At 32.3% G+C, this 8,411-nt stretch overlaps 2 pseudogenes; both read left to right on the plus strand.

Annotated features, from left to right (window-relative positions):
• Positions 1–4,221: 4,221 nt before the first annotated feature.
• LOC129250970 (U2 spliceosomal RNA) lies at positions 4,222–4,405 on the plus strand (annotated as a pseudogene).
• A 255-nt stretch (positions 4,406–4,660) lies between these two features.
• LOC129250967 (U2 spliceosomal RNA) lies at positions 4,661–4,846 on the plus strand (annotated as a pseudogene).
• Positions 4,847–8,411: the final 3,565 nt, after the last annotated feature.

Consider the following 8,411-nt stretch of genomic DNA (forward strand, 5'->3'; position numbering starts at 1 on the left):
GAACATAATTTACATTTTTGTTTTTTTTTTAACTATTGAAAAAAGCACCTCATGATTGATCACCCTATATAATCTGTGGTTAGATCTTTATACGTAACCAAAGTAAAATTATTCGTGAAAACTTTTTTGTGTTGCTACTATTTTGTTTTCCTCTTACTATTTTGAGTTGATTTTTATGTACATTTAAGGGTCTTTCAGTTATGTGAATAAAACTTTCGCTGTCCTCATCAGCGGAATGAATGGTTGCACAATTAGAAGCGATTTTATCTTCTTCTACATTACATTTATTTATTTATTTATTTATTTATTTAATTCATTAATAGTCTAAAAATACAGTGTTTCTTACAGACTATGAAAACAGATTAATGCTAAATAAATTAATCAAAGTAAAATTAAACTTATAATTAACTAGTTTCAATTATAATGAGTGAAAGAAAAAGAATACATTTTTTATAATTTACAGAAGAAGATTAGATAAATACTAAGAATTTAGTTCAACAATTCATTTAGAACCAATTTGAAGTGATTCTTTGTGGAGCAGAAAACCAAGCCAGTATGATTTGGAAGCGAATTAAAATCGCCCAGAGTTCTAGAAATCGGAGCATTGGACGCATAATTAGTTCTTGCCATCCCTAACCAGAAAAAATCATGATTCCGTAAATTTCGCTGAGGAATATTGAAATAGATTTTCTCGAGTAGCGATGGGGAGTCAATAACCCCATTTATCAACATTCCTCAACTTTAATGCGAGAAAGTGCATCTGCAACATGATTTTCCCTTCCCGGGATGTATTTCACGTCGAAGTCATACTCATTGAGGCGAATCTTCCACCTTTGCAGCTTTGCATTTGGCTGTTTCAAATTATGTAGCCATTGAAGTGGTCTATGATCGCTATTTATAGTGAATTTCCTACCAAACAAATATGGTCTAAAATATTTAGTGGCCCAAACCATTGCTAATAACTCTTTTTCTGTCGTAGAGTAGTGAAGTTCATGCTTATTCAGAGTGCGGCTCGCGAAGCAAATAGGATGGCTTTGTTGGCTTAACACTGCCCCTAAGGCGACGTTAGAAGCGTCTGTAGTTAGCGTAAATGGTTTTTCATAATTTGGGTACACTAATATAGGATCTTCTGTAATCAATATTTTTATAGTATCTATGGCATTTAGGTATTCTTTATCCTGCGAATTTATCCTATTTCCCTTTTTTAAACAGTTTGTCAGCGGTTTGGTAATTTTGGCAAAGTTTTTAATAAATTTGCGATAAAATCCAGCCAAACCCAAAAACTGTTTAATCTGTTTTTCTGTTTGAGGTACAGGATAATTTAATATCGCTTTAATTTTATTCGGATTTGGCTTTATACCTTCTGGGGTTACTATGTGCCCCAAGAACTCTGTTTCGTGTTTCAGAAACTCACACTTAGCAAGCTTTACTTTAAGGTTAGCATCGAATAATCTTTGGAAAACTTTATCGAGCGATTCGATGTGCTCCTGAAGGGACGTGCTAAAAATGACAATATCATCTAAATACACCATACAATTCTTACCAATTAACCCTTCCAATACTGTATTCATCAGCCTTTGGAATGTGGCTGGGGCATTTTTCAGCCCAAGTGGCATACGTAGAAATTCGTAGTGACCTCCTTGCGTAGAGAAAGCAGTCTTCTTTCTGTCGGCAGGGTCCATTTCTATTTGGTGGAAACCCTGTGCCAAGTCCAAGGTAGAAAAGTACATACATTTACCCAACTTACCTAAAATTTCATCCATGTTTGGGATCGGGTACCTATCGTCTACGGTAATGTGTTTAACTTACGAAAGTCGAAAACTATTCTCCATTTATCATTCCCAGAGTGATCTGGCTTTTTAGGCACAACCCATAGCGGTGCAGAGTACGGAGAATCGGTATGGCAAATAATTTCTTGCTTCAGCATTTCCATTATTTGCTTATCCACTTCCGCTTTGCACTTCCGGATATCGGTAAGATTTCACATATATAGGGTCCTCATGAATTGTTTTGACTCTATGTTTAATTTTGTGGGTAAAAGTAAGGTGGTCTCCATCCTTATAAAATATGTGTTTAAATTTGTTTAATAACCCTTTGAGGCTTTTACATTTCTCGATATTTAAATGGCTTAATCTAAATTTTGTTTCTTCGTCGTCATCATTTATAATATTTAGAAGACTATCAAAATTCTCTAAGGAGTTCTTGCTATCTGAAAACTTAGAAAGCATTCCACTTAAATGAAGAGTGTTATTTTCAAGATTTATTTTCGAATTTAATTTTTTCAGTATATCATAACCTAAAAGTCCTTCGTAGTTGTTAGAAAAATTGTACACATAGAATTTTAAATTTTGCTTATTAAACGCAATTGCTTCCTGCACTTTGTCTAGCACGACTTTTCCGGTTGCAGTTTTTCAAATTATTGGCTTTACTTTAATTGCTTCATTGCTGAGTATGCATGGTTTAATTAAACTAACAGACGATCCCGTATGTATTAAAAATTTTATCTTTTTGTTGTTGAGTGTCAATTTAATTGAGGGTAGTTCTCCGAGGCTTCTAATTGAAAATTCGAATCATCGTGATCCATTGGTTCAGGTTGACCGTATCTACGTATTCTAGACTGGTTTGAGTCAGCCGGGCTAAACTTTCCGGCTTGCAATGAATTCGTTTGCAAGACATTGCTTGGAATTGCGCTAGTAGGGCTATTAAATAAATGAGGGCAATGCTTTTGTGCGCAAAATTGGCCTACATTTATCTGCCTGGATTGATTATGGCTTAAATTAGTATTATCTGATGGGACTCCTCTTGTATGAAAGTTGTTATTATTTAATGTTTGATAGTGATGATTTCTACCGGTTAAAGTAGAGTTCACAAATCCACCTTTTTGAAATCTATTATTATTAGAGTAATGGGGAGCCCTTGAACTGTTTCTTACATCCCGTTTATATTCATAATCAAATGCATCATTCTCTTTTAAAATTTTAATTGCAGATTTTACACTAGTTGCTAGATTAGCATTAATTAATGCTGTTAAATGATTAGGCAATTCTCTTTTGAGGGTTTTCAAACTTAGTTGTTCTAATTCATTTATCAAAAATGTTTTAGTAGAGCTACTTACAGGTTTTAATTTAATGCAATCTTTAATTCTACAAATTTCATAATTTATTTCTTCACATAGAATACGAACATTACTTCTTAATTTTATATTACTAACTTGCAATATAAGAGTCGGAATTGGGGTATGTTCCCCGAACTCATCAACCAAAAGTTCTCTTAGGATTGTCCAATTTGACGGCTGCTCCCTTCTTACGACGTCCAACGCTGCCCCTCGTAAAGTACATAAAATGCAATTGAAATAAAAAGCTCGCTCTGCTGGATGCGTTGGTACAACCTCAGGCAATATGGAATCAATGCTGTCAATATATAGTGCTAAATAGTTTACATCACCATCAAAAGGCTGAATTAACTGAATATTTTGCATAACTAGTTCTCTTTGTTTTTGTTCCTCAGCCATGTTTGTTTTTGTTTCAGCGCTAATATACTCATTCAAGTTTTCTAACTCTTCATTTAAGTCCATTTATTTATTTTATATGTATATATATTTTTTATTTTTTATTTTTATTTTCTTTTTTTTGTAGTTAGCAGTTTGTAGATTTTACTTTCTCACTATATTAAACGTAACAACACCAAAGTGCAAATGTAAATCTACTGAGAGTGAAAGCTAAACAATGATTTTGTTGTTACTAAGCATTGCATTCGGCACAACACGTATTTTCGTTTCTTACGCTCTTAGTTGTACAAAATTGTTTATTTTAGTAACTGCGGCCAAGATCAATTGAAAGTCACCCGAAGTCAACGGAAGTTACACCAACCAAAAGTAAACTCAAGTAACAAATGTTGTTGTTTTTTTGAAGTGAAAACTTCTTTAGAATCGTTGGGAGTGATTTGAGGAAAAGTGAAACGAAAAAAGCGACCAACTTGGCTACGAAGCGTTATATTATATGTTGATATAAAAGTAGCGACGAACTAAATAAAAATAACTTTTATTTTTTCTTGTGATTCGAACCAAGGATTTTGGATCGGAAGCTCACATTGCTAGTCGCTCGGCTACCGCGCCATGCTGTCGCCGCTGGCCTAAAAGTTATTTAGTTACGAAGCGTTATATTATATGTTGATATAAATAATTTTTGTGAGCGTGTAATTCTCAAAAGTTTTATTAGGTTTATTATTTAAAATGTATTGACTAGGTAGTGTGGTTATCAGCTTAACATCTGATATATCCTCCATCGGAGGACAACAAATGTTAAACCGATTTTTGGAAATGGGCGGAGTGTTTTAGGGGCTTGCTCCTTCTCTGCCACGGGTTGGCCCGGTATTACAGTACCGCCGGGATTTCGGCTTAGAATAAATACAAAAAAAAATATACTAATACATTTAGCTTTGGTGGGAAGAGCCATAAATTTTTATATGAATACATGTAGACGAAAATGGAATTTTTTTTTTTTTGAAATTTGCATTGTAGGACATTTCTGATTATTTATTGAAAACAGTTTTTTGGCTTATCTATTTTTGGTTTAGATACTGAAAGTCAGTTTAAGTGAATCGGTATAAATATTTCGTACATTAGTTTTTTTTTTGTGAGCGTGTAATTCTCAAAAGGTTTATTATTTAAAATGTATTGACTAGGTAGTGTGGTTATCAGCTTAACATCTGATAGATCCTCCATCGGAGGACAACAAATGTTAAACTAATTTTTGAAAATGGGCGGAGTGTTTTAGGGGCTTGCTCTGCACCTCTGCCACGGGTTGGCCCGGTATTGCAGTACCGCCGGGATTTCAGCCTTGAATAAATACAAGAAGAAATATACTAATACATTTAGCTTTGGTGGGAAGAGACATAAATTTTTATATGAATACAAGTAGACGAAAATGGAAGAAATTTGTAAGTCTGTTTCTTCGGTCCGTTTGGGTATTTTTTTTGACAACATCGAAACCAAAGAATTTGTATCATATTTTATCTATCATAAGCCACTCGTATCATTTGTTGAAATTGAAAACATTGAGGATGAATAATGATAAAATGAAGAAAATAAAATATGAACTTTATAGCAATATTATAATGAACCTATAATTATCCCGCTCCTAATGCTGCTTTCGTCTTATTCTCTCTCAGTTTGTTTTACGGAAGGTTTCACTTCTATCAAATCTAACCGTTAGACTGGTTTTATTTTTTTTTTTTTTTGTTTTTTTTTTTTCTTGTCACTTTTGTTATCAATGTATCACTACTTACTGCTCTTTCTAACTAATTGCTTATTGATGAAGTTACTCTCGAATCTCACTTTTTACTTTACATACGTCGCTCTTCTAAGCATCCATTCAGAATCGGAACTTTTCTCGTCACTATTTGTTGAAGTGGAGAAATGCGCGAAAGGTCAATTCAAAGTCACACCAAAGCCTATTATCCAAAGCAAATGTGCATTGAAGGTTAAATGAAGGCCGATTCCGATGCGATCGTAAGTTTTCCTAATTAAGTCTTTTTTTTTTTGGTTTGTTTTAGTATTTCAATTTTTAAACATTATATGTGTGCACCATGTATCTATCTTTTTCATTCGTTTTTCGTTTTAGCTTTCCAATTTTCAATATTTTGTTTTGATTCTTAAACATTTTATTGAACAAACTTATTTCTATTTTTATTTATTTTTTTTTTTTTCTTCAGAACGGATATTTAAAAATAAAAATAATAATTTACACTTCTTCGCAAGGAACATGTATTTACGTAGATTCGTTTTTTATTAGGATCTTTTTCACAGATCCTACCGACTGCGCCAGAAAGATTTAAACAAAAGTTTTGGTTTAGATATTCACTTTATTTCACTTTTACTGCTTAATCAATACTAATAACTTAATATTATTTTTCTTACTTCATCACCCACACTTCGGGCTCCTATCTCTGAGTATAAGAGACGAAATGTGAGAGACTTTCGGGAATGGAGTCATGTATGTAGTCGACATATATAAAGTATATATGTCACTTGCATATGTGTATATTAATAAGCATTGTTTTGCTTGAATTGAATTCACATATTTATGTTTGCATATGCCATCTTCCTGTGTGCCTGGTAATGAAGCGTTTTGTATACAGAATTTATTGATTTGATCAATTGATATAGATATAGATATAGATATAGATATAGATATAGATAGGTATAGTAGGGATCAAGTGTGCATATACGCACATGCACACACGTCGATGCATATGCAGAAGAAGTTTTTTTAGCATTTGCAGGAATTCTATCATTCGAATATTTACTTCCTAATTATTGCATGAAATATGATAAGGCGATGCTCGTGAGGTAGGTCATGTTGCTTCAGTGCATACATATGCGTGCAACACTATATTTATTAAAGATGCAATAGAACTTAGTTGTCCCATATACATATGTATGCAAATATGTTTCTTTGAAGTTTTATTTTATTTATTTTAAATTTCAAAGTTTTATACTATCTATAAATTCATACATATATGAATTATTCGCTGTAAAATACATATGTAAATTGAAAAAAAAATCGTTTGGCAAAGGAACAAAAAATGCATATTCAAAAGTACATAAATATGATAAGGCAATGCGTCGTGAGATAGGTCATTGTGGCTGCAGTGCGTGTGCACATACATACATTTGTAACACTATAAGAATTGAAGATGTAATTGAACTTTTGCACAAATATAACTATCATAATATATGTAAACTAGCGTACCCTCGCCCGCTTCGCTAGACGATAAATTCAATGATTTGCTGAAAGAGAATAAAATTAATACGAAACAAAGCAAATTCTTTGATACAATTTCATTCGAACTTTATTGTAACACTTTTTGGTAGACAACGTTTTTGGTTTTTCATCTTTCGCGTGAATAATGACGATGGTTTGCCAACTCGTGAGCAAGCTACATACAATTGTCCATGAGAAAAAATTGGGTATTCTAAATTAATACCGCACATTTGTAGAGACTGTCCTTGCGCCTTATTATTTGTCATAGCGGAGGCAAGGCGAATAGGGAACTGCAAACGTTTGAGATCGAATGGTAAATCCGTCGGAATCAGTGGAATTCAGGGTATGAAAATGTCTTCTCCATTATACTTCCCTTTCAAAATTGTTGCTTCGATAACGTTACCCATTAGCTTCTTCACAGCGAGTCTCGTACCGTTGCAAAGTCGGGGCACATTACTATTGCGCAGCATAATAATCGGTGCTCCTATTTTTAATCGTAAATTATGAGGTGGTAAGCCTGGCAAATCGAGTGAGTTTAAGAATTCAGTTGGATAATTTACGACATCATCTTGATCAGTAATAATGTCCATTGACTTACTTATATGCAACTATGTCACCAGGTATTTGATCCAAAATAGCTACATTTATATCATTGACGTCCTTATTTTCCCCAGCTAAAATTGCTCTTTCGCTGAGTCAATCATGGTTTTTGTAATGTTGAACTATGTTTGGAAATACACTCTGTATCAATGCCTCTTTAGACTGTGCAAAAGTGCAGAAATTGTTAGGCAATGTTATCATTCCTGTTGTTTTTGAAAAAAGGTTTATTTTTTTGGTTAAAAAGTGTTTTTTAAAGTTTTGAAAAACACTTCGCTCGATTTTTTGTAGAAGTTTAAATTGGTTTGTTAAAAAAGATTTTTTTCCGCTTTGAAAAACACCCCCTCGAAAAAATGTATTCTCTATTAATAGTGGAATATGAAATGCTTTGAAAACACCATTTTTTTTTTTAATTTTGTTTGGTTTTCAGAAAATTTTGTTTTGAAAAAATTTCATACCCTTGAAAAAGTTTTATTTTATTTTATTTGTTTAAAATTTTTGAAATTTTTTTTTTTGTAATTTTAGAAAAACACCTCTTCGAAGAAATTTCTTTTATCTTTTTGAAGAAAATTTGGTTTTGAAAAAATTTCATGCTTTCGAAATTTTTTTATTTTACTTTATTTCTTCAAAATTTTTGAAAGCAATTTTTTTTATAATTTTCGAAAAACACCCCTTTGAAAAAATGTTTTCTATGTGTCATAGTGGTATTCCATTAACTTTTAGGATTATAGTCAAATACTTACAAATATCTACTCTTTCACAAATAGCAACAATAAACAAATTTCCTCAAAACCAAAAAATTTACTTTTTACTTTACTTTACTTTTTTTCTAAAAAAATTCTAAACAAACAACGTAATAAATTTAGAATTTTGTGTTCACGAAAAACCGGTATTGTTTTTATTGTATTAACTGAAAACCAAAATGTTGCAAAAAATCAAAACAAAACTAAATTATTTTTTTGTGTTCATTTGGTCCATATGTTCCATAACTTTATCTTGTGTATGTTCTTATTACCTTTGAATTTTTCCAATGAAGCACCATTCATTTTA

Source organism: Anastrepha obliqua, chromosome 6 (genome assembly GCF_027943255.1).
Source record: "Anastrepha obliqua isolate idAnaObli1 chromosome 6, idAnaObli1_1.0, whole genome shotgun sequence".
Taxonomy (NCBI): domain Eukaryota; kingdom Metazoa; phylum Arthropoda; class Insecta; order Diptera; family Tephritidae; genus Anastrepha; species Anastrepha obliqua.